Raw genomic sequence first — 26708 nt, forward strand, 5'->3', positions numbered from 1 at the left:
TGACACAGTAGCTGCAACAAGGGGCTCAAACATAACAAAAATTGAGAGGATGGGGCAGGACTGGGTTGTGTTTCGTTCTATTATCCATAGGGTGGCTAGGGGTTGGAACTGACTCAATGGCATCTAACAGCAGAAACAATGTCTACACCCACTATTAACAGGACAGGAAGTTTCCCAACCCCTCTCATCTCTCAACCCCAGGAACAGAGATGCCACCTCCTTCTAGCTGTATTCCCAGTATCTAGAGCAGAGCTCAGCAATGAAGTACCTAACAAACCTGAAGTAGCTGTTACTTAGCTCCATGCCTCAAAGGTCTCAGTTCCCAAGTCCCGAAACAATGACATCAGTGTTGTTGTTTGTTGCCATCAAGTCGACTTCCAGTTACACCTGCGTCACACCTGCCTACCTAGAATCCCACCTTATGAAAATAAGCCAGAACAATGACTCTTGCCCACGGTGTCTGCAGACGATGACTCACCACTCTGAAGGGATGTCATGTAAATGTTGAACTGCTAGCTCAAAGGTTGACAGTTCAAACCACCAGCTGCTTCAAGGAAAACGATGAGGCTGTCTGTTCCAGTAATGTTGGACAGCATTGGAAAACTTACATAGGGTCTCCATGAGTTGGAATTGACTGGACAGTAATGGGTTTGCTGTACCTGGAATGATGATGCAACCAGAGAAAGAATGAGAGGGAAGTCTGAAAAAGAAGCACCGACCTGCCCCTCCATCGGGCTGTTTTGTGATTTTTTTGCAGCAGATGGTTCGAAGGGAACAGGGAATGAAGAGGCGGAGTGCATGGCACAGTTGAGGGCTATTTGCCATTCTGACCAAATGCCTCTGTGAGAAAAGGGGGAGGGGAGGCTTGACCTGGATCTTGATCAAAGCCCAAGAAAATATATGAATTTCCAGAATGAGAGAGGTTTCCCAAGTCAGGGTAGTAACAGGAGCTGACAACTCTCACCTCTGACCCCGTGGGCCCTGTTCAAAGAATCTCCTGGACTGGGTGGGAGGTGGGTGGTTAGGCAGAGAGACAAAGAGAGAGTCGAACTAGGAATTCTGGCTCTTTCCCAGCCTGAGCCTGAGCCCCAGAGCCTCCTCAACTCCACTCTCCTCCTTCCCCAGCCCCCGACAGGGACACCTTCCAGAGGTCTTCCTGTACCCATATGTAGGTTTTGGCCCTTCCTGCTTTTGGCTCTGCTCAGTGGCAGGGCATTTGAAGGGTGGTTGTGGGATTTGTACAGTTGACATAAGGGTAAATGCGTGATCATTTCTTAAATTGATCCTACTGCAGCCTTAGGCTGTGTTTCCAAACTCCCTGTCCTCACAGAGGCTCTGCAGAGGGGACAGTGGCTCTGATTCCACCTGGAAGTTCCTGGTTGAGCACATGGATTTCCCATCCCAGTCTAGCCATGGCACCAGGGATCAGGGTGCTAGGAGAGGGGCAAATGGGTCCCCAAAGGAGATGTGTGGTGACCACAAAAGTGACACACTGGTGGTCACCTACTAATTGTACTTGGTGGTGCTTGCCCCTCTCAAGGTGGAAACATACAATTTCGCCTATGCCTCTTCTCTAAAAGCAAGTGGACCTGCTTGTGACATGAGGTTTTGGAAAGTTCTTTCATGGGCCACAAAGAAGTGTGGCTGATCCAGTGTCTCAAGCTGATTTCAAGTAGTGTCCAGAGAGTTCGTGGTGAAAGGGGGTAGGGAACTGTGGGGGGCTGGCCAGGGAGTGAACACGGAGTAATTTGAGCCAGACAGAGTAATAAATGGGAGGCAGAATGGATATGGAAGTAATCTGGGGGACGAGTTTGGATCTGCCTCTGTGGGTTTCTGACACTATAAATTTGTCCATTGTCAGACGGCCTCATCTTTCTCACTCTCAGAGCAGCTAGTGGGTTTGAACTGCTGGCTTTGAGATTAGTAGCGGGATGCTTAACCCACAGCATCACCAAAACTCCTTAGCAAAAAGGATATTACCACAACCACAGCCACCACCCATTTTTACTAATTTTCTGAGAGATAGAGAGGAAGGGGTCCTGTCCAGCGTTCGATTCCCTTTAAAGAAAATGGGAGGGCGAGGGTGTTGACAGCAGGGGCTGGAACATCCCAGCCTGGCATCCAGGGCCACCCGGAAAGATCCTCCCTTGTGGGCTCTGTGAAGTAGGCAAACTCAAAGACCACAGGACCTCGGTCTCAGCTGTCGGCCTCGGGGCTTGGGTTTCTTAGTTCCTGCTGCTTTGGGAGGGGCTGCTCGATGGAGAGCCTCGTCACTTAGCATTATGGCTGCTCAGAAGTGATACCCCTGAGTCATATAATTTACATTTCATGCACAATTGAAGCAGCTAATGGTGTCATTCCCCAAGGGGGGAACAAGTTGTCATTCTGTTACTTACATTGCAGGCGTGCTTTCTCTCCTTTGTCCCCAAGTGCTCCATGGGAAGTTCCCAGGTAGCTGTCGAGTGGGTGTCCAAGAGAGTGGCTTTGGCTCTCTCCAAGGTGTCAGGGCTGAGGAGTGGTTACAACTCCAAGAATTCTTTCTCTGACTTCGTTGTGGGTGTGTTGGTGCAGTGCGAGTAGAGGTGGCAGCTAAAACAGCCCAGTGATCTCCCCATCCTTTTCTCCCCTGCGCATGTGCAATTGGGCAGGGCTGGAGGGTGCCTGTTCAATGATCAAGCTAATTTTGCTTGATAGGGGACAGTGGAGATGATGTGTAGGGAAAAGGAGGCAAAATCCAACCACTCTTAGTCCAGATATCAGCAGACGGTAGAGCTAAGCCTGTAGTCTCTGAGGCTGGTCTGCTGGGATTTAAACTCCAGCTCCCCCTTGGATAACCTGGTTACCCCTGGTCCAGATGGTTTCACCTCTCTGTGCATTCGTGTTCTCACCTATAGACGGAAGCTGATGCACTACCAATGGGTCAGTCAATTCCAACTCATAGTGAGCCTGGAGGACAGAGTGGAACCATTCTATAGGCGTTCCCATAGGCTGTGACTGATACTGGAGCAAATTGACGCATCATTCTCCTGGGAAGCTGCTGAGGGTTTCGCTGAGCTAGTGGTAAATAGTCAAGAGCTTCTCTATTGCCCCGCCAGCGCTCCTCTTAAAGGGGTTGCAAAAGTCACCAATACCCCACTTCTCTAGAGTTCATTCAGACTCATAGCAACTCAGCAGGATAAAGTAATAACTGTCCCTGCAGATGTATGACACTGAAAATCTTTATGAGCTCAGACAGCCCCATCTTGATTCCGAAGAACAGCTGGTGGGTTTGAACCACCGACCTTCTGGTTAGCAGTTCTAATGCTTCACCCACACCACCACCCGTGGGATGAAATGAGTGAATGTACATTCAATGCTTAGAACACTAGTACATAACATGCACTTAGTAATTGTGAGCTATTGTGGTAGGAGGGGAGTCCATAAACCAAACCAAACTCACTACCATCGAATCCACTCTGACTCCCCATGACCTGAGTTCTACCCTATAGGACAGGGTCCAACTGCTCCTGTGGGTATTTGAGATTGTAACTTTATAGGATTGGAAAGTTTCATGTTTTTCCCTGAGAGTGGCTGGTGGTTTTGAACTGTTGGCTTTGGGATTAGCAGCCCAATATGTAATCACCCACGCCGATATTAAATGAGAGCTACGAGTTTCTGACATTTTCTGTGAGGTGGTAGAAGTATATGTCATTCCTATATTTAAAGAAGGTAAATCTACTGAAACAGAATAATTGCCATGGTTTTCCAAAGAGAGGAGATATGTCAGTTTTAAGGATATATAGAGCTGTGAGTCATCCCTGGAGAGTACAAATGGTTAAAACACTTGGCCATTAACAGAAACTGAGGAGGTTCAAGCGCACCCAGAAATACCTTGGAAGAAAAGCCAGGCCATCTGTTTCTGAAAGGTTATGCCCATTGAAAGTCCTATGACTCACCATGAATCGCAATCAACTCAGTGTCAAACGGTCATTTTAAATTTCAGGATGGTTCCTGGGCAGAAAGAAAACATTCTAAGTTGTCTATTGAAGAGGAGGTTTGTGAGAGCACCTGGCCCATTCAAACACAACTGATGAGGAACCTCGGTGGGGCCACTGTACACAGACCAGACCATGCTTTCTCTCTCCACCTCTGGTTTTGTTGGATGCTGTCAAGTTGATTTCAACTCGTGGCGACTCTACATACAACCAAAAGAAACACTGCCTGCTCCTGTGCCAGCCTCACAATTGTTATGTTTTAGTGTGTTGGTGTAGAAACTGTGTCCATCCATCTTGGTGAGGGTCCTCCCCTTTTGGGCGCCCCTTTACCAAGCATGATGGCCTTTTCCATGATGTTGCTCCTCATAGCTCCTGATGCCCAAGTATGTGAGATGAAGTCTAGCCATCCTTGCCTCTAAGGAGCAATCTGGATACACTTCTTTCAAGACAGATCTTGCTCCTCAACTGAAATTCTTTCAGAGAGAGTGAAAACACACCTGATTTTCCTAGAGTCTCGTTTCCCAAAGTGGGCAACACCACCCACCTACTGGGCACAGAAAAATCCAGAGATCTGCAAAACAGATATCTACATTTTATCCTGGATGGTGGGCTATAGTACAAAATTCTTTCATTGCTGGGGGGTCCTGAGTAATTTATTTTTCTGAAAAGAGGGCAGTAGGCAGAATAAGTTTGGGGACCTTTGGTCTGGAGCAGGAGCTGGAAACCTGTTTTTCTGCCAAGGACCATGTGGTGATTTATAACATCATTCATGGGGCCATACAGGTCAAATATTTAATGGACTCACCCTAAGGTGATGGCTACAAATGCTTCTCGTTGGTGAGATGTGTGATGCTGGCAGCTATTGATTATTTGGGGGACCCTATACAGCCCTCGGGCTATACGTTGGTCTAAGGTAGTGGATCTCAACCAGTGGGTCACAACACCTTTGGGGGTCCAATGACACTTTCACAGAGGTTGCCTGGTTCATCGCAGTAGCAAAATTACAGTGATGAATTAGCAATGAAATAATATTTATGATCGTGTAATCACAACCTGAGGAACTGTATGAAAGAATCATGGCATTCAGAAGGTTGAGAAACACTTGTCTAGGGAATGGTTGGGATCACCATGTAGGCTACACATGAACTTCATAGGCAGTCAGGCAGCGTATCACTTGGGTTTCATTGGAGAGGAAAGAACTATTGATCATGTTTCAAGGACAAACAAATCTGGAAGGAAATGCTATTGTGGATGAAAACAAAACATAAAACAAACTCTTAAAAGATTTCTGTATGCTAGAGATGAATTGCAATCAAGAAAATTAAATGATATCTCTGAGGGTTCCAGGCGAAAACAAACCATGCAGAAGGTTTAATTAAAGAGAGTTTAATGAAGACTATTCACAGTGGTGGGGATGGGCTTAAGAAAGCCAACAAAAGATAAGGAGGCCCCGAGGGTCTAACAAGAGCATAAAGCTGTTGCCACGTGTCCTATGGAATTTTCTCTTCAGCTCTTTGACTTTGTCATTTCTTCTCATTGTCTTAGCTACTCTATGATATAGAGCAATTCTGACTCATAGGAATTTGATACTACTGTCCTCTCCCAATTTCCTTTATTTTCCAACTTCATGTGTGTTAAAATATGCAGTATTGCATCAGATTTCCTATGCTCTAAACCAGTGGTTCTCAACCTTCCTAATTCCTTGGCACTATAATGATGTTCCTGATGTTCTGGTGAACATCCATTCGTAAAATTATTTTGGTTGCTACTTCATAACTGTAATTTTGCTACTATGAAGAAGAGACCGACCCCTGTGAATGGGTAGCTCAACCCCCAAAGAGGTCCCGATCCACAGGTTGAGAACCGCTGCTCTAAACTAAGAGGTGTTTCTTTAAGATGTAGTTCAGTATATTGTTAGACGCCCAAGACCTGTTGTAGTTGTTTTTGTTTTTAGGTGCCATCGAGTGGATTTTGGCTCACAGCAACTCTATGTACAATGTACTGAAACACTGCCCCGTCCTGTGCATTCCTCACAGTGGTTCTTTGCTTGCGCTCATTGTTGCAGCCACTGAGCTATTCCAAATTGTAGGGGCTGCCTCTCCTTTGCTGCCCTTCTACTCTACCAATATCTGTGTCTTCCTCTAGGACAGTGCTTCTCAACCTTCCTAAATCCACGACACTTTCATACAGTTTCCTTTGTAGTGGTAGACCCCCAATCATAAAATTATATTCTTTGCTACATCGTAACTCTCGTTTTGTTACAAGTTATGAATAGTGCCACCCTGTAAAGGGTTCGTCTAAGCCCCAAAGGAGTCACGACCCACATGGTGCGAACCGCTGCTATCAATTGAGAGGAGTTTCTCTTAAGGTCTATTTCACCATACTGTTAGAAGCTCAATTCCATTTGTTATTGTTGTGAGGTGCCGTATAGTGGGTATGTCTCATAGCAACTCTACGCACAATATAATGAAACGCCGCCCTGTCCTGTGACATCCTCACAGTGGTTCTCTGCTTGTGCTCATTGTTGCAGCCACTGTGCTAATGCATCTTGTTGGGGACCACCTCTCTTTTCCTGCCCTTTCATACCAAGATTTGGGACTTCCTCTAGAGCAGTGGTTCTCAACTTTCCTTATGCCATGATATTTTCATACCGATTCTCATTTAGTGGTGACCCCGCCAAACATAAAATGATTTCATTGCAGTTTCATAACTGTAATTTTGTTACTGTTATGAGTCACGACACCCCTGTGAAATTTTCATTCCATATCCACAAAGGGGTCGCGACACACAGGTGAAGATCCCCTGCTCTAAACTAAGAGGAGATTCTCTTAAGATAGAATTCAGCATACTGGTAGATGCACAAGTTCTGTTGTTATTGGTGTTAGGTACCATCGAGTGGGTTTTGGCTCATAGTGACTCTATGCACAATATAATGAAACGCTTTCCCATCCTATGCCATCCTCACAGTGGTTCTTTTGCTTGTGCGCATTGTTGCAGCCACTGTGCAAATCCAACTTTTGGGTAGCTGCCTCTTTTTTGTGGCCTTTCTACTGTACCAAGACTTGTGTCTTCCTCTAGGGCAGTGGTTGTCAAATTTCCTAACGCCATGACCCTTTCATACAGTTCATCATGTAGTGGTGAACCCCATCATAACATTATTGTTACTTCGTAACTGTAATTTTCCTACAGTTATGAATCATTTCACACCTGTGAAAGGGTCATTCGATCGCCAAAAGTGGTCGCAAACCACAGGTTAAAAACCGCTGGTCTAAACTAAGAGGAGTTTCTCTTACTATCTACTTCACCCTAATGTCAGAAGCACAAATCCTATAGTTATTGTTAGATTCTGTTGTGTAGCTTTCGACGCCTAGCAACTCTAAGCACAATAAGATTGAAGGTACCCTGTCCTGCGCCATCCTCCCAGTAGTTCTTTTGCTTGCGCGGATTGTTGCAGCCACTGTTGTATTCCATCGTGCTGTGGGCTACCTCTTTTTGCTGCCCTTCTACTGTACCCAGATCTATGTCTCCCTCTAGGGCAGTGGTTCTCAACCTTCCTAATGTCATGACTCTTTCACACCATTCCTCATGTACTAGTGACCCCTCCAATCATAAAATTATTTTCCTTGTTATTCCATAACTATAAATTTGCTATTTTTATGATTCATGTCACCCATGTGAAATGCTCATTGTTCCCTCCTAAGACATCGTGACCCACAGTTAGAAAACTGTTACTCTACACTAAGAGTTTCTTTTAAAGTCTTCTTCAGCATATTGTTAGAGGCAAAAATCCTGTTCTTTGGTACCTTCGAATGGCTTTAGGCTCATACCAACTTTTTGCACCATGTAATGATATGCTTTCCCATCCTGTGCCTTCCATACAGTGGTTCTTTTGCTCACACTCATTTTTGCAGTCACTGTGCTAATCCATCTTGTTGGGCACTGCCTCCCTTTTCCTGCCCTTCTGTACCAAGATATGTGTCTTCCTCTAGAGCAGTGGTTCTCAACTTTCCAAATGCCACAACCACTTCACACCATTCCTCGTGTAGTGGTGACATCCAACCATAAAATATTTGCATTGCTACATCATAATTGTAATTTTAATTCTGTTATGGATCAGGCCACCCATGTGAAAGGTTCCTTAGTCTCCTCAAAGTTGTCTCGACACACAGTTTGAGAACCAATGGTCTAAATGAATAGGAGTTTCTCTTAAGGTCTACTTCAGAATATTCTTAGAAGCCCAAGTTCTTTTTATTATTGTTTGGTGCCTTTGAGTGTGTGTTGGCTCATAGCAACTGTATGCACAATATAATGAAACTCGGAAACATCTCGTGCCATCCTCACTGTGTTCCTTTGCTTGCGCTCACTGCTGCATCTATTCCATCTTGTAGGGGCTGCCTGACTTTTGCAGCCCTTCTGCTGTACCAACATTTGTGTCTTCCTCTAGGACAATATTTCCCATACATCCTAATTCTGTGGCCCATTCGTACAGTTCCCAATGTAGTGGTGGACCCCAATCATAAAATTATATTCATTGATATTTCATAACTGTACTTTTGCTACTGTTATGAATCAGGCCATCACTGTGAAGGGGTGTTTCAAAACACCCCCCACCTGAAAGTGTTCACAACCCAATGTTGAGAAACCTGCTGTAAACTAAGTAGAGTTGCTCTTAAGATTTACTTCAGCATATTGTTAAACACACAAGCCCTGTTGTTATTATTGTTAAGTTCCACGGAGGGGGTTTTGGCTCATCGCATGTCTATGCACAATATCATGAAATGCTTCCCAGACCTGTGCCATCCTGTCAGTGGTTGTTTGCTAGTGCTCATTGTTGGAGCCATATTTGGGGGGGCTGGCTATTTTTTGTTGCCCTTCTACTCTACCAAGATTTGTGTCTTCCTTTAGGGCAGTGGTTCTCAACCTTCCTAATGCCACAACATTTTCATACCGTTCCTCATATAGTGCTGTCTGCCAAATCATAAAATTATTTTCATTGCAACTTTGTAACTCTAATTTTTCTACTGTTATGACTGGGCGACCACTATGAAAGGTTCATTCATCCCCCAACAGGGCTCGTGACCCAAAATTTGAGAACTGCTGCACTAAACTAATAGGAGTTTCTCTTAAGGTCTACTTCAGCACATGATAAGAAACACAAGTCCTGTTGTTTTGTTGTCAGGTGCAGTCGAGTGGGTTTTGACTCATAGCAACTCTATGCTCCATATAATGTAACGCTGCCCCATCTTGTGCCATCCTCACAGTGTTCCCTTAGCTTGAGCTAATTGCTGCAGCCACTATGCTATTCTATCTATTTGGGGGCTGACTCTATATTGCGGCCCTTCAACTGTATCAAGACTTGTGTCTTCCTGTAGAACTGTGGTTTTCAGCAATCCTAATGCCATGACCCTTTCATACAGTGCCTCGTGTAGTAATGACCCCCCCAACCAAAAAATTATACTGTTGCTACTTCATAACTGTAATTTTGCTACTGTTACATATCTGGCCACGCTATGGGAGGGTCATTCGAACACCCCCAAAGGATTTACCACTCACAAGTTGAGAACGGCTGCTCTAAACTAAGAGCAGTTTCTCTCAAGGTTTATTTGAGCATACTGTTAGATGTATGATTCCTCCTGTTATTGTTGTTTGGGCCGTGGAGAGGGTTTGGGCTCATAGCAACCCTGTGCACAATATAATAAAGGCCTGCCCAGTCTTGCATCATCCTCACGGTGGTTCTTTGCTTGCGCTCATTGTTGCAGCCACCGTGCAAATCCGTCTTGTAGGGACTTCCTCTCTTCTGCTGCCCTTCTACTGTACTTGCGTCTTCCTCTAGGACAGTGTTTCTCACCCTTCCTATTTCTAAGACCTTTCCATACACTTCCCAATGTGTAGTGGTGGTCCTCAAAGCATAAAGTTTTTTTCTACTGTTATTCCATAACTGTAATTTTGCAAGTCTTATGAATCTAGTCACCCTGTGAAAGGGTTGTTCAACCAACCAAAGTGGTCACAAATCACAGGTTGAGAACCGCTGTTCTAAATTAAGAGGAGTTTCTCCTGTGGTATAGCTCAGTATATTATTACACGCACGAGTCCTGTTCTTATTGTTGTTAGGGGGCTGTCGAGTGGGTTTGGCTCATAGTTGGCTCATAACAACTCTATGCACAGTATCATGAAACACTGTTCCATCCTCTAACACCCTCACACTTTTCTTTTGTTTTCACTCATTGTTGCAGTCTCTGTGCTAATCCATCTTTTTTTTATTTATTTATTTTTTATTTTAACAATTTATTGGGGCTGATACAATTCTTTTCACAGTTCATACATATACATACATCAATTGTATAAAGCACATCTGTACAGTCTTTGCCCCAATCACTTTCTTTCTCTTTTCTTCTTTTACATTTTATTAGGGACTCAAACAACATTTTTTTTTTGACCTTAAATAATTTATTTAAATATTTCATTTCTAGTGTTATGTCATCTTTGAAACAAATAATAAAGTATTTATATAATATAGGAAGTAGACTCAAGATAAGTCCATTACACTATTTGAAAGCCCATTACATTATTTATACTAAATTGTCACACTCATTCTTCCAGACAAATAGTTTCTCTGACTCTATTATAATCCCATTTATTTTTCTATATGCAGAATATCAAAGGCATTTCATAAATTAAAGTTTTAACCAAATATATTGAATTTAATTTAAGATTAGTTACCAAACGATATCAAAAGTTTCTATAGATCAAATACCAAATGACACAGGAAGAATTTTAAAAGATGTAAAATATACACAGAGTGGCTGTACAAACAACAACAAAATTCACTCCAGGAATTGATGGCATACCAACTGAAATGTTTTATCTGATGAACAATAGAAAGAGCTTACTGAGGTCTTTGCACATTTCCTTATAATGCTTTGTTTTGTCTCCTCGAGCAACCCTTTGGCATTTTCTCTTCATCTCATTTTTATATAATTATTTTCTATAATCACTTTACATAATCATTTCTTCCATTTACTTTTGCTATTCTTCTTTCTTTTTTTGAAGATTAAAGAATTTATGCCTTTTAATTGTAGTTGGCAAAGAATATTAAATGTACTATGGGTTCCCATATAACTAACCAACAAGCTTTTTTTTTTGTCTAGAAACCAGTATGCTCTTTAATGGTGAAGATGGTGAAATTGTTTCAAGTATTTGGGGCATGTTCTAGAAGAGATAAAGAAGAACATCATGCTTGGCAAAACAGGTCAGTGAAAACATTGATACCTTCATTGAGATGGATTGATGTAGTGGCTGCAACAACGAGCTCATTCGATCACTTGTAAGGTTGATGCGGTATTTTGCTCTCTTGTACATTGGTCACCGAGTCCTCCTCACTGACTCAATGACACCTAAGAACAAACAGCAGAAGCCACATACACTGCCGGAATATCACAGTGTACTTACTGATGTGCTAGAGTGCCAATAAAAACCCATGTTCTCTATGAATACACATATTTCTGAATATTCTGGCAGACTGCTACATTCTCTCATAGATGTCCTGTTCCTCACAGTTCCATCAAATACATAAAAATCTGTACTATACTTACCATTTGCCCATTCTTTTTTTTTAACAATTTATTGGGGCTGATACAATTCTTTTCACAGTTCATACATATACATACATCAATTGTATAAAGCACATCTGTACAGTCTTTGCCCTAATCATTTTTTTCTCTTTTCTTCTTTTACATTTTATTAGGGACTCCAACAACTCTTACCACAATCCATACATATACATACATCAATTGCATAAAGCACATCCATACATTCCCTGCCCCAATCATTCTCAAGGCATTTGCTCTCCACTTAAGCCCCTTGCATCAGGTCCTCTTTTTTCCCCCCCTCCCTCCCCATTTCCCCCTCCCTCATATGCCCTTGGTAATTTATACCTCGTTATTTTGTCATATCTTGCCCTATCCGGGGTCTCCCTTCCCCCCTTCTCTGCTGTCCCTCTCCCATGGAAGAGGTCACATGTGGCTCCTTGTAATCAGTTCCCCCTTTCCAACCCACTCACCCTCCACTCTCCCAGCATCGTCCCTCACGCCCTTGGTCCTGAAGGTATCATCCACCCTGGATTCCCTGTACCTCCAACCCTCATATGTACCAGTGTACAGCCTCTGTCCTATCCAGCCCTGCAAGGTAGAATTCGGATCATGGTAGTTGGGGGGAGGAAGCATCCAGGATCTGGGGGAAAGCTGTGTTCTTCATCGATACTACCTCACACCCTAATTAACCCATCTCCTCTCCTAAGCCCCTCTATGAGGGGATCTCCATTGCTCGACACTTGGGCCTTGGGTCTCCACTCTGCACTTCCCCCTTCATTTAATATAATATATATATACACATACATATATACATATACACATATATACACATACATACACACACTTATATCTTTTTTTTTTTTGCATGATGCCTTATATCTGGTCCCTTGGGCACCTCGTGATCGCACTGGCCGGTGTGCTTCTTCCATGTGGGCTTATTTGTTTCTGAGCGAGATGGCCGCTTGTTCACCTTTAAGCCTTTAAGACCCCAGACACTATGTCTTTTGATAGCCGGGCACCATCAGCTTCTTCACCACATTTGCTTGTGCACCCATTTGTCTTCAGCGATCCTATCATGGAGGTGTGCAGTCAATGATATGATTTTTTGTTCTTTGATGCCTGGTAACTGATCCCTTTGGGACCACTCGATCACACAGGCTGGTGTGTTCTTCCATGTGGACTTTGTTGCTTCTGAGCTAGATGGACGCTTGTCTATCTTCAAGCCTTTAAGACCACAGTCACTATCTCTTTTGATAGCCGGGAACCATCAGCTTTCTTCACCACATTTACTTGTTCACCCACTTTGGCTCCAGCCGTTGTGTCGGGAGAGTGAGCATCATAGAGTTCCAATTTAATAAAAGAAGGTATTCATGCATAGAGGGAGTGTTTGAGTAGAGGCCCAAGGTCCTTCTGCCACCTTAATACTTGACCTATAAATATCGAAACAAAGATCTATTTCCCCAACCTCCTATATATATTTGCATGTACATGTCTTTGTCTTGACCTCCATGAATGCCCTTTGACTCCTAGCTCTTTCCTCCATCTCCCTTGACCTTCCTCCTGCCCTACTACCATGCTTCTTCGCCACCTGGGCTAGAGTATACCTCTTCTCTAAGCAACCTTACCCTTGATCATTTCCCATCAGGCCTGCCACTCCCCCTTCTCTACCCTTTGGGGTCCCATGTTTTTCCCTTGTCCCTGGGTTTGTTAACACCACTTCCTTACCCCCCTACCCCCCACCCCAAGTCCCCCCGGAACTGTCGGTCCCGTTGTTTTTCTTCCAGATAGTTCATCCAGCCTGTCCTATTCAGACAGACCTGTGGAGTCACTAACATGCACGAAAACTAGACAGAGGAACACAAAGCAACAGTATACAACCAGACAACAAAACAACCAAAACAAACCACTGAAAAAGAACAGAACAAAACAGTTCACAAGAGAAAAGCTTGTAGTTAGTTCAGGGATCGCCCGCTGGCCCTTAGGAGCGTTTTCCAGTCCAGTCTGTTGGGGCACCACGCCCTGGCCCCAAAGTCCACTTTCAGCATTCCCTGGGGACCTTGCCACTCTATTCCCTTGCTGTTCCGCTGCACTCCCCCAGTGATTTGCCTCGGTGTGGTGGGATCAGGTCAGGTGCAATTCCCACACTGTGTCTCCGGTGCTGTCCCCTGTATCGCTCTTAGTCACTGAGGGGCATCATGTCTCATAGTAGGGCCAGCCATGTTGTTCTGTCTGTGGACTGGCTGCTCTACTCAGGAACATCATCATCACGGCCTGGTGGGCCAGGCTGTGGTCCACTCTCTCCTCCTGCCCCTTCATCTGCTCCCGTGTGCTCTGATCAAATATGTCCATCTCCCATAGCTGCAGGGTCAATGTCGTCCTTTGGAACAAGTTCTTTTCGGGGGAGGGGCAGGAATCCACTTAATTTATGGTGCTGGGGCCAGCCTCCCAGACCTCTCCACCGGTTCCGTCCTCCACGCCAGGATAATGCATTCACACCTTGCGACACTGGGTTGAAGTCTGGTCCCACTTTCCCTGTGGAGATATAAACCATACCCTCCCCTTGGGTGGATTAATGCCCCATTTCTGTCATGCTGATTGTACTTACCTCCGGGGACTCATGTTGTACCTGTCCCTTTGGGTCTGGCTTACCTCGCTTAACATAATTCCTTCCAGCTCTTCCCATGAGATAACGTGTTTCATGTGCTCATCGGTGCTTTTTAGTGCTGCATAATACTCCATTGTGTGTATGTGCCAAAGTTTGCTAATCCACTCGTCTATCGATGGAAACTTAGGCTGTTTCCAAGTCTTTGCTATTGTGAATTGTGCCGCAATAAACATTGGAGCGCATATGACTGGTCGTGTTTTATTTGCTGCTTCAACCGGGTATATGCCCAGTAGAGGGATGGCTGGGTCGTAAGGTAGATCAATTTCCATTTTCTTTAGGTATCGCCAGATTGCTTTCCACAGTGTCTGTACAAATCTGCACGACCACCAGCAGTGGAGGAGGGTTCCTATTTCACCACAGCCCCTCCAACACTTGTTGCTCTCTGATTTACTGATCTGAGCTAGCCTGAGGGGTGTTAGGTGGTATCTCATGGTTGTTTTGATTTGCATTTCTCTTATGGCAAGGGACTTCGAGCACTTTCTCATATATTTATTGGCCATATTGATCTCCTCTCTAGTGAAAGTTCTTCTCATTTCTTTTGCCCACTTCCTTAGGGGGTTAACTGTTTTCCTCTTTTTGCAGGTCATGATGGTGTTGTAGATTTTAGTAATGAGCCCTTTGTCTGACGTGTCATTACTAAAAATCTTCTCCCAGTCTGTGGGTTGCCTTGTCACCCTCTTGGCAAAGTCTTTCGAAGTGCACAGGTGTTTTATTCTTATTAGATCCCATTTGTCGATTTCCAGATCACCTGTGTGTGTCCCCTTCCCTGTTGCAGTGAGCCTATGTGCTCCCTGGGCCAGTGCTCTGAGATTAGTCCCGATTCCCTCCTTAATGGTCCTGATGGTTTGGGGTTTGACTTCTAGATCTGTGATCCACCTTGAGTGTATTCTTGTGCATGGGGTGAGGTAGACGTCTTGTTTCAACTTTCTACATGTGGATATCCATTGTTTCCAGCACCACTTATTAAAGAGGGCATCTGCTTCCCACTTGACGTTTTTGGGACCCTTGTCGAAGATCAGTTGTCTATATGCTGATGATTTTACTCCTGGGCTTTCTATTCTTTTCCACTGATCTGAGTGTCTACATTGTGCCAGTACCACGCTGTTTTGAGCACTGTAGTTGTGTAGTAGGCATTAAAATCAGGTAGGGCGAGTCCTCCAATTGTGTCCTTCTTCTTGAGGAGTTCTCTGCTAATTCTGGGTTTCTTCCCTCTCCATATGAAGTTGGTGGTCAGTTTTTCCAATTCTTTGAAGAAGGTTGATGGTAATTGGATTGGTATAGCATTGAACTTGTAGAGTGCTTTAGGAAGAACTGTCATCTTTACTATGTTCAGCCTACCTAACCATGAGCAGGGGAGCTTCATCCATTTGTGAAGGTCACTTTTGGTTTCCTGTAATAGGGTTTTATAATTATGCTTATATAGGTCTTTAGAATTTTTTGTTAAGTATATTCCTAGGTATTTCAGTTTGTTCTTGGCTACTGTGAAGGGTACTTCCCTCTTAATCGCCTCTTCCATGGCCCTGTCCGATGTGTATAGAAACTCTACCGACTTCTGTTTATTGATCTTGTATCCTGCTACTCTTCCGTATTCCTCTATTGCTGTAAGTATTCCAACTGTGGAGTTTTGGGGGTCTTCAATGTATAGGATCATGTCATCTGCAAATAACGATAGTTTCACCTCCTCCTCACCCAACTGGATCCCTTTGATGTCCTTCCGCTGTCTTATGTTGTTAGCCAGAACCTCCAAAACGATATTGAATAGAAGAGGGGACAGGGGGCATCCTTGTCTTGTACCCTTTTTCAGTGGTATTGTTCTTGTCTTTTCTCCATTGACTATGATGTTGGCTGTTGGTCTTTCATAGATAGCTTGTATGAGCTTGAGGAACTTACCTTCCAATCCTATCTTCATGAGTGTTTTGATTAGGAATGGATGCTGGATGTTGTCAAATGCTTTTTCTGCATCTATGGATATTATCATATGGTTTTTATCCTTTTTCTTCTCGATGTGGTGTATGATATTGATGGATTTTCGGATGTTAAACCATCCCTGCATCGCTGGGATGAATCCTACTTGGTCGTGGTGAATGATATGTTTGATGTTCCTTTGTATTCTATTGGCCAATATTTTGTTAAGGATTTTTGCATCTATGTTCATTAGAGATATTGGTCTATAATTCTCTACACTTGTGGGGTCTTTTCCCTGTTTGGGTATCAAAGTAATGCTGGCTTCGTAAAATGAGTTTGGGAGCTTGCCGTTCTTTTCTATGTTATGGAATACTTTGTGGAGGATCGGTGTCAGCTCTTCCCTGAATGTTTGGTAAAATTCTGCTGTGTAGCCATCTGGCCCTGGGGCCTTTTTCCTTGGTAGGTTTTTGATGACACTCTCTATTTCTTCCTTCGCTATGGGTTTGTTGAGGTTCTTGATCTCTGTCTCAGATAATCTAGGGATAGATTGTTTTTCTAAATATTTATCCATGTCTTCCAGGTTTCTGAATTCATTAGAATACAAACCTTCATAGTACTTTGTGATTATCCTTTTTATCTCATTGGGATCTGTTGTTATTGCCCCCGATTCATCCCTCATCCTGGCTAGTGATAATTGTTCCTTTCTATCTTTGGTAAGCTTTGCCAGGGGAGTGTCAATTTTATTAATTCGTTCATAAAACCAGCTTCTAGTTGCGTTAATCCTTTGCATTGTTTTTTTGTCTTCCCACTGGTTTAACTCCGCCCTGATTTTTATTATTTCTTTTCCCTTGCTATTGGAGGGGTAGTTCTGTTGACTCTGTTCTAGTTGTTGGAGGTTTTGTGTTAACATATCTATCATACGCCTTTCTTCTTTTTTCATGTATGCATTCAGTGATATCAAGCTACCTCTGATAACTGCCTTTGCAGTGTCCCATAAGTTTTGATATGTTGTATGCTCGTTCTCATTAGTTTCTAGAAATTTCCTGATATCCTCTCTGATCTGGACCTTAACCCATTCATGTCGCAGGAGATCGTTGTTTATTCTCCAATTGGTGGCCCTTGCTTTTCTGGGTGCCCTTCTATTAATCTCCAGCTTTATGGTATGATGGTCTGAGAAAGACGTCTGGATAATATCTATGTGTTTGAATTTACTCAGGCTGGCCTTGTGCCCCAGCATGTGATCTATTCTTCAGAAAGATCCGTGTGGATTGGAGAAGAATGTGAGACCTTTTGCTTTTGGATGAAAGGCTCTATAGATGTCTATCAGGCCCTGTTGCCTAATTACATTGTTTAGCTCTCTGGCCTCTTTGCTGAGCTTCTTTCCCTGTGACCTGTCTTTCTCTGATAGTGGAGTGTTGAAGTCCCCCACTATTATTGTTGTTTCCGTGATTTCTTCTGTCATTTTTTTAATAGTTTGTTTGACGAAATTTGCCGCACCATTATTAGGTGCGTAAATATTCAGTATGCTTATTGCTTCCTGGTTTACTGAGCCTTTGAGCATTATGTAATGTCCCTCTTTGTCTCTTTTTATGTTTTGGATCTTGAGATCCATTTTGTCGGAGATTAAGATAGCCACTCCTGCCTTCTTGGAGTTACCATTTGCTTGGTAAACTTTCTGCCAGCCCTTTATTCTCAGCATATGCTTGTCTGCTTGCTTAAGGTGTGTCTCTTGCAGGCAGCAGATTGATGGGTTATGTTTTCTAATCCAATCCTCCAGCCTCTTTCTTTTAACATATGAATTGAGCCCATTTGTATTCAAAGTGATTATTACAATCTCTGGCTTCATGGTTGCCATATTCTGTTTTGTGTTTTGGGTCTTTGCCTATCTTCCTTCATATCAGTGTACTGCGTTTGAGTGGAGGGTTTCTATCCTGTCCTCTTTTCCATCTGAGACTGTGTTGTCCTGGTACGTGTTGCTGGCATGTTGGCTTCTAGATGGAGATGGGCTATATGGTGGTCTCCTGGTGGTTCTAGTTGGAGCTTGATCTTCTGGCCATAGTGAGTCAGCCAGTATGTTCTGCAGGGTCGGGTGACTTGCAGTATATTTTTTGAGTTCTTCCTTGTCCTGGAAGACCCTTATCTTACCCTCTATCTTAATGGATAACTTGGCAGGGTATAGGATTCTGGGGGAGGCATTTTCATCTTTCAGTTTTTGGAAGATGTTGCTCCATTCTCTCCTCCTCTTCATGGTTTCTGCTAAGTCTGAGCATAACCTTACCTGCGCTCCTTTGTATGTGACTGTCTTCCTTTCTTTTGATGCTCGTAGAATTTTCTCTTTTTCCTCTAAGTTGGATAATTTTACAATTATATGCCTTGGCGTGTTCTTCTTGGTGTTTAGCTTAGCCGGCGTCCTCTCTGCTTCCTGTATGAGAGTCGGATTCTCCTTTGTTAGGTTGGGGAAATTTTCTTCCAGGAATTCCTTTGCTATCTTGGCGGTCGATTTGTGTGTTATGTTGTGTTCCGGTAGACCGATTATTCGAATATTATTCCTCTTCATAGCATCTGTCATTGATCTCAGGCTGTCTTCTGTTTCTTTAATTTTCCTATCTGATTGTTTTTCTCGCTTGCTTCGTTTGGTTTGAGCGTCCTCGAGTTCACTGATACGGTTCTCAGCCTCCTCAAGCCTAGATATAGCTTCTGTGACCTTTTGTGTGGCCTCTGCTACCTCCTCTGTTAGTTTCTGCAGTTCCTTTTGGTGGATAGTATTCATCCCCTCTATTGTGGACTTCATCCCCTCTATTGTGCATTTCATCCCTTCTATCGTTGCATCCTTATTTTGGTTTGCTTCTCTTAGCTCCTGTATTACTGCAAGCAGAGTTCTGAAGATTTCCACTGCAGGTGGAGTGTTTGATCTGCCCGGGCTGTGAGCAGGCGCAGGGAGGCCCCTTGGATAGCTGCGCAGGCAGCTGCGGGACACTGCAGGGAACAATGGTGTTCGCTCTCCGCCCTTTTGGCGCGAAACCGCAGGGGGTAATGGCGCCGGCAAAGGAGGCTTGGCGCGAAACCGCAGGGGGCAATGGCGCCCTTCCTCTGCTCAGGCTCAGAGTCGCGGCCGCCGGGGTCCCCGCAGCACCCTGGGGAGGGCACCTACTCTTGTGCCTTGCGCAGGGGGGGGGCCCTTGGTGGGCAGACTCAGCAGCGCGGGGCGCGGCGCTCCTCGGAAGCTCAGGGTCCAGGACAGGCGCGGGTTGGGCTATGGCTCCTGTTGGCGGGAAGTGCTCAGCGCAGGGTCCCCGCCAGGAGTGGAGCTGGTGCTAGGCTGCCAGGGGCTGGCGGGGGTGGGCGGGGGTGGGAGGCCAGCGCACGGAGGGCAGGTGGAGAGGTCCGCGGCAGCGGTGTGGGTGGATGGTCCCCCATGGGGGTCGCCAGACAACCCGCGGGTCCGCTCCGCTGAGCTTGGATGAATGGAGGGAGGGACGTGGGCCCGAGGGCAGATCTCTGCCCTGTGGGGAGAGGGGAACTGCGGGAGAGGAAAGCTTCTCTCCCAGTGGGGATCCGTGATAGGGAGTGGGGAGTGGGCCGCTGGAGTAGGCAGGGCAGGCAAGCGGCTCTGGGCTGGCGTCGGGTTTGGGGATGGAGCCTAAGCCGGTCTCCATTGAACTCACGGCAGCTTAGTGGCCAGAGATGTCCCACTAGTCCGGTCCTCTTTCACCTAGACCCCTGCTCCGGACAAATACGTGGGGTAGGACTGGGGTGCTGTCCCAGGGGGATATTTCACTCACCAGACTCTTACTATTCAGCTACCTGGTCGCCAATCCCGCTTTGTTAGGAGGAGCTCTCAGAGTATGCGGGTGTCCCTGTCGGCCATCTTCCCCCTCTCCTCAAACAATTCTTACCACAATCCATACATATACATACATCAACTGTATAAAGCACATTCACACACTCCCTGCCCCAATCACTCTCAAGGGACCCGCCCTCCACCTAAGCTCCCTGCACCAGGTCCTCTCCTTCTTTTTCCCCCCTCCCCCCTTTCCCCCCTCCCCCACATGCCCCCGGCAACTTACACCTCGTCATTTTGTCACATCCTGCCCTACCCGGGGTCTCCACTCCCCCCCTCCCCGCCGTCCCTCTCCCAGGGAAGAGGCCACACGCGGATCCCTGCAATCAGCTCCCCCCCTCTAACCCACCCACCCTCCACCCTCCCAGCACCGTCCCTCACACCCTTGGTCCCGAAGGCACCATCCACCCTGGACTCCCTGTACCTCCAACCCCCATATGTACCAGTGTACAGCCTCTGTCCTATCCAGCCCTGCAAGGTAGAATTCGGATCATGGTAGCTGGGGGGAGGAAGCACCCAGTATCCGGGGGAAAGCTGTGTTCCTCATCGACACTACCTCACACCCTAATCAACCCATCTCCTCTCCTAAGCCCCTCTATGAGGGGATCTCTATTGGCCGACACTTGGGCCTTGGGTCTCCACTCTGCACTTCCCCCTTCATTTAATATAATATATATATACACATACATATATACACATACACATATATACACATACATACACACACCCATATCTTTTTTTTTTTTGCATGATGCCTTATATCTGGTCCCTTGGGCACCTCGTGATCGCACTGCCCGGTGTGTTTCTTCCAGGTGGGCTTATTTGCTTCTGAGCTAGATGGCCGCTTGTTCACCTTCAAGCCTTCAAGACCCCAGACACTATCTCCTTTGATAGCCGGGCACCATCAACTTTCCTCACCACACCTGCTCATGCACCCATTTGTCTTCAGCGATCCTATCATGGAGGTGTGCAGTCAATGATATGATTTTTTGTTCTTTGATGCCTGGTAACTGATCCCTTTGGGACCACTCGATCACACAGGCTGGTGTGTTCTTCCATGTGGACTTTGTTGCTTCCGAGCTAGATGGCCGCTTGTCTATCTTCAAGCCTTTAAGACCCCAGTCACTATCTCTTTTGATAGCCGGGCACCATCAGCTTTCCTCACCACATTTACTTGTTTACCCATTTTGGCTCCAGCTGTTGTGTCGGGAGAGCGAGCATCATGGAGTTCCAATTTAATAAAAGAAGGTATTCATGCATAGAGGGAGTGTTTGAGTAGAGTCCCAAGGTCCTTCCGCCACCTTAATACTTGACCTATAAATATAGACACAAGGATCTATTTCCCCAACCTCCCATATATATTTGCATGTACATGTCTTTGTCCAGACCTCCATGAATGCCCTCTGACTCCTAGCCCCCTCCTCCATCTCCCTTGACCTTCCTCCTGCCCCACCACCATGCTTCATCGCCACCTGGTCTAGAGTACACCTCCTCTACAAGCAACATTACCCTTGATCATTTCCCACCAGGCCTGCCACTCCCCCTTCTCTACCATTTGGGGTCCCATGTCTTTCCCTCGTCCCTGTTTCTGCCAACACCACATCCTTACCCCCCCACCCCCCCACCCCAAGTCCCCCCGGAACTGTCGGTCCCGTTGTTTTTCATCCAGATAGATCATCCAGCCTGTCCTATTCAGACAAACCTGTGGAGTCACTAACATGCACGAAAACTAGACAGAGGAACACAAAGCAACAGTATACAACCAGACAACAAAACAACCAAAACAAACCACTGAAAAAGAACAGAACAAAACAGTTCACAAGAGAAAAGCTTGTAGTTAGTTCAGGGATCGCCCGCTGGCACTTAGGAGCGTTTTCCAGTCCAGTCTGTTGGGGCACCACGCCCTGGCCCCAAAGTCCACTTTCAGCATTCCCTGGGGACACCGCCCCTCCACTCCCTTGCTGTTCCACTGCACTCCCCCAGTGACCCGCCTCGGTGTGGTGGTATCAGGTCAGGTGCAATTCCCACACTGTGTCTCCGGTGCTGTCCCCTGTATCGCTCTTAGTCACTGAGGGGCATCATGTCTCACAGTAGGGCCAGCCACGCTGCTCTCCCCGTGGACCGGCCGCTCCACTCAGGAACATCATCATCACGGCCTGGTGGGCCAGGCTGTGGTCCACTCTCTCCTCCTGCCCCTCCATCCGCACCCGTGTGCTCCGATCAAACATGTCCATCTCCCACAGCTGCAGAGTCAATGTCGTCTTTTGGAACAAATTCTTTTCGGGGGAGGGGCAGGAATCCACTTAATTTATGGTGCTGGGGCCAGCCTCCCAGACCTCTCCACCGGTTCCGTCCTCCACGCCGGGACATTGCATCCACACCCCCGGACACTGGGTTGAAGTCTGGTCCCACTTTCCCTGTGGAGACATAAACCATACCCTCCCCTTGGGTGGATTAATGCCCCATTTCTGTCATGCTGATTGTACTTACCTCAGGGGATTCATGTTGTACCTGTCCCTTTGGGTCTGGCTTACCTCGCTTAACATAATTCCTTCCAGCTCTTCCCATGAGATAACGTGTTTCATGTGCTCATCGGTGCTTTTTAGTGCTGGATAATACTCCATTGTGTGTATGTGCCAAAGTTTGCTAATCCACTCGTCTATCGATGGAAACTTAGGCTGTTTCCAAGTCTTTGCTATTGTGAATTGTGCCGCAATAAACATTGGAGCGCATATGACTGGTCGCGTTTTATTTGCTGCTTCACAGTACCCTTCACAGTAGCCAAGAACAAACTGAAATACCTAGGAATATACTTAACAAAAAATTCTAAAGACCTTTATAAGCATAATTATAGAACCCTATTACAGGAAACTAAAAGTGACCTTCACAAATGGATGAAGCTCCCCTGCTCATGTTTAGGTAGGCTGAACATAGTAAAGATGACAGTTCTTCCTAAAGCACTCTACAAGTTCAATGCTATACCAATCCAATTACTATCAACCTTCTTCAAAGAATTGGAAAAACTGACCACCAACTTCATATGGAGAGGGAAGAAACCCAGAATTAGCAGAGAACTCCTCAAGAAGAAGGACACAATTGGAGGACTCGCCCTACCTGATTTTAATGCCTACTACACAGCCACAGTGGTCAAAACAGCATGGTACTGGCACAATGATAGACACAGACCAGTGGAAAAGAATAGAAAGCCCAGGAGTAAAATCATCAGCATATAGACAACTGATCTTAGACAAGGGTCCCAAAAACGTCAAGTGGGAAGCAGATGCCCTCTTTAATAAGTGGTGCTGAAAACAATGGATATCCACATGTAGAAAGTTGAAACAAGATGTCTACCTCACCCCATGCACAAGAATACACTCAAAATGGATCACAGATCTAGAAGTCAAACCCCAAACCATCAGGACCATTAAGGAGGGAATCGGGACTAATCTCAGAGCACTGGCCCAGGGAGCACATAGGCTCACTGCAACAGGGAAGGGGACACACACAGGTGATCTGGAAATCGACAAATGGGATCTAATAAGGATAAAACACCTGTGCACCTCGAAAGACTTTGCCAAGAGGGTGACAAGGCAACCCACAGACTGGGAGAAGATTTTTAGTAATGACACGTCAGACAAAGGGCTCATTACTAAAATTTGCAACACCATCATGACCTGCAAAAAGAGGAAAACAGTTAAGCCCCTAAGGAAGTGGGCAAAAGAAACGAGAAGAACTTTCACTAGAGAGGAGATCAATATGGCCAATAAATATATGAGAAAGTGCTCGAAGTCCCTTGCCATAAGAGAAATGCAAATCAAAACAACCATGAGATACCACCTAACACCCCTGAGGCTAGCCCAGATCAGTAAATCAGAGAGCAACAAGTGTTGGAGGGGCTGTGGTGAAGTAGGAACCCTCCTCCACTGCTGGTGGTCGTGCAGATTTGTACAGACACTGTGGAAAACAATCTGGCGATACCTAAAGAAAATGGAAATTGATCTACCTTACGACCCAGCCATCCCTCTACTGGGCATATACCCGGTTGAAGCAGCTAATCCATCTTTTGGGGGACAGCCTCTCATTTGCTAACCTTCTACTGAACCCAGATTTGTGTCTTCCTCTAGGGCAGTGGTTCTCAAACTTCCTAATGCATGACTCTTTCACACCATTCCTCATGTATTGGTGACCTCCCCCACGCCCAATCATAAAATTACTTTCCTTGTTACTTTATAACTAAAATTATGCTACTGTTATGAATCAGGCCACCATGTGATATAGTCATTCTCCCCCCCACCCCCAAAAGGCATCACGACCCACTGTTTGAGAACTGCTATTCTACACTAAGAGGAGTTTCTTTTTAAGGTATGTTTCAGCATATTGTTAGAAGCACAAATCCTGTTCTTGTTTTTGGCTGCCTTCGAGTGGTTTTGGCTCATACCAACCCTATGCACAATGTAATGAAACGTTGTCCTGCCCTGTGCATCCTCACGGTGGTTCTTCTGTTTGCGCTCATTGTTGCGGCCACTGTGGTAATCCATCTTGTTAGGGACTACCTCTCTTTTCCTGCCCTTTCGTACCAAGATTTGTGTCTTCCTCAAGAATAGTGGTTCTCAACTTTCTGAATGCCACTACTATTTCATACCAGTCCTCATGTAGTGGTGACTCCCCAACCATAAAATATTTTCATTGCTACATCATAACTGTAATTTCACTTCTATTATGGATAAGGCCACCCATGTGAAAGGTTCATTAGTCTTCAAAAGGCACTGTGACACAGTTTGAGAACCACTGGTCTAAACTAAGGGGAGTTTCTCTTAAGGTCTACTTCAGCACATTCATAGACGCACAGTCCTGTTGTTATTGTTTGGTGCCTTTGAGTGTGTGCTGGCTCATAGCAACTCTATACACAATATAATGAAACGTGACCCCATCTCGTGCCACCCTCACAGTGGTTATTTTGCTTGTTGTCATTGTTGCAGCAATGGGCTAATCCAACTTTTAGGGGGCTGCCTCTCTTTGCTGCCCCTCTACTGCCCTTTCATTCATTTCCTCATGAAGTGATGAACCCCCAATCATAAAATTATTTTCATCGCTACTTTGTAACTTTAATTTTGCTACAGTTATGAATCAGGCCTCCACTGTGAAAGGGTCATTTGAACCCCCCAAATGGCTCGCGACCCACAGGTTGAGAACCACTGCTCTAAACTAAGAGGATTTTCTCTTAGGATCTACAGCACCATATTGTGAAAAGCATGAGTCCTACAGTGATTGTTGTTAGGTGTTGCCCAGTGGGTTTCAATTCTCAGCCACTCTACGCACAAGATAATGAAACGCTGCCCCGTCCTGTGCCATCCTCACAGTGGTTTCTTGTCTGCACTCATTGTTGCAGCCACTGCGCTAATCTATCATCTGGGAGTCTGGCTCTCATTTGCTGCCCTTCTGCCCTGCCAAGATTTCTGTCTTGCTCGAGGACAGTGGCTCTCAACCTTCCTATAATGCCACAGACCTTTTATATCACTCCTCATGTAGTGGGTACAATCCCAGTCATAAATTTATCGTCATTGCTACTTCATAACTGTAATGTAGCTACTGCTATGAATTGGGCCACCCCTGTGCAAGGGTAGTTCATCACCCTAATGGAGTCATGACCCACAGTTTGAGAATCTCTGCTCCCAACTATGAAGAATGTCTCTTAAGATATATTTCAGCACATTGTTAGAAGCAAAAGTCCTGTTGTTATTGTATTAAGTGCCTTCAAGTGGTTTTGGCTCATAGCAACTCTATGCAAAATATAACGAAACGCTACCCCATCCTGTGCATTCCTCACAGTGGTTCTTTGCTTGTGCTGGTTGTTGCAAGCATTGAGCTATTCCAACTTGGAGGGGCTGCTTCTCCTTTGCTGCCCTTCTACTCTACCAGCATTTGTGTCTTCCTCTCGGACAGAGGTTCTCAATCTTCCTAAATCCACGACCCTTTCATGCAGTTCCCAAAATAGTGGTGGACCCCCAGTCTTACAAAATTTTCGCTGATATTTCATAACTGTAATTTTGCTAATCTTATGAATCTGGCAACCATGTGAAAGGGTCATTCAACCAACTCACTCCCCTAAAGGGTTCGTGATTCATAGGCTGAGAACCCTGCACTAAACTAAGAGGAGTTTCTCTTAAGATCTATGTCAGAATATTGTTAGATGCTCAGGTTCTTTTTGTGTTGCTGTTAGTTGCAGTCGAATGGGTTTAGACTCTCAGCAATTCTACGCACAATATATTGAAACGCTGCCCCCTCCTGTACCGTCCTCACAGTGGTTTGTTGATGGCACTCATTGTTGCAGCCACTGAGCTATTCCATTTGTAGGGTTTGCCTCTCACTTGCTGCCCTTCTGCAGTACCACGTTTTGTTTATTCCTCTCGGGCAGTGTTTCTGAACCTTCTTAATGGCATGGCTCCTTTATACAATTCTTAATGTTGTGGTGATCCTCCAACAGTAATTTTTTTTTCATTTTTACTCCATTACTGTGATTTCACTACTGTTATGAATTGGGCAACACATGTGAGAGGCTCGTCTGAAACCCCATAGGGGTCGCGACCCATAAGTTAAGAACCCCTGCTCTAAATTTAGAGGAGTTTCTCTTAAGATCTAGTTCAGCATATTGTTAGAAGTACACGTCCTTTAGTTATTGTCGTTAAGTTCCGTCGAGTGGGTTTTGACTCTTAGCAACTCTATGCACAATATAA

This window comes from Tenrec ecaudatus, chromosome 14, assembly GCF_050624435.1.
Source record: "Tenrec ecaudatus isolate mTenEca1 chromosome 14, mTenEca1.hap1, whole genome shotgun sequence".
NCBI lineage: Eukaryota > Metazoa > Chordata > Mammalia > Afrosoricida > Tenrecidae > Tenrec > Tenrec ecaudatus.